At 36.0% G+C, this 677-nt stretch overlaps 1 long non-coding RNA gene across 1 annotated transcript; it reads left to right on the forward strand.

The window, feature by feature from the left end:
* The first annotated feature begins 32 nt into the window (after positions 1–32).
* LOC107682336 (uncharacterized) lies at positions 33–655 on the forward strand. Its single transcript, XR_001633455.1, has 3 exons — positions 33–194; positions 273–306; positions 437–655. It is a non-coding gene; the product is annotated as an uncharacterized LOC107682336 (long non-coding RNA).
* Positions 656–677: the final 22 nt, after the last annotated feature.

Raw genomic sequence — 677 nt, forward strand, 5'->3', positions numbered from 1 at the left:
TTCTGGAAAGTACATATGCAGCGCTGAGTTTGATATCAAACCCAGCGAGTCTTACGTAGAGCTGAGGGTCTTGTCGTATACTGAGCCTCTCAAACCCTTCATTGCTATAGTGGTTGAAGTTATTGTCCTTGTCACACTGATTTTGCTTTGGGAAAAATGCAACAAGCCACAAAATGACAACTTTTCTGCAGGAGGTACAGTAAACTTTAATGAATAATCTTTAAATAGAGCCGTCACCAATTAAAATTAACAAAGGATTTATCCATTTGCAGAGAATGATCCCTGCTCTGAACAAACCAGCAATCTGTAAGTGTGTTCAGATCAGTTTATATGATTTTGAAAGCTTCACTGAATATATTTGGTAACAATTAAAATAGTTACACATGCTTGGAGGTTTATCAGACATTGGCAGTGATGGTGCTTATTTTTGTTCTAGCACTCGTGATGAGAGCAATGGAGTGGAGAACAACACAGCAAGACAAAGAAAACTGGAGCACTGAGGTTTTCATTTTAACAGTTGAAAAAAAGTGATTATGTAAAACCTTTTTATTCTGCTTTATAATCTTGTGGCTTGAATCACATAAAGTAACAAGAAATAAGTTTTTCTGCCTAAATTAATTCTGTCACAGCAATATATGTAAACATATATGTGACCCTGGAGCACAAAACCAGTCTTA

This window comes from Sinocyclocheilus anshuiensis, unplaced genomic scaffold, assembly GCF_001515605.1.
Source record: "Sinocyclocheilus anshuiensis isolate Anshui unplaced genomic scaffold, SAMN03320099.WGS_v1.1 C32078438, whole genome shotgun sequence".
Lineage (NCBI taxonomy): Eukaryota > Metazoa > Chordata > Actinopteri > Cypriniformes > Cyprinidae > Sinocyclocheilus > Sinocyclocheilus anshuiensis.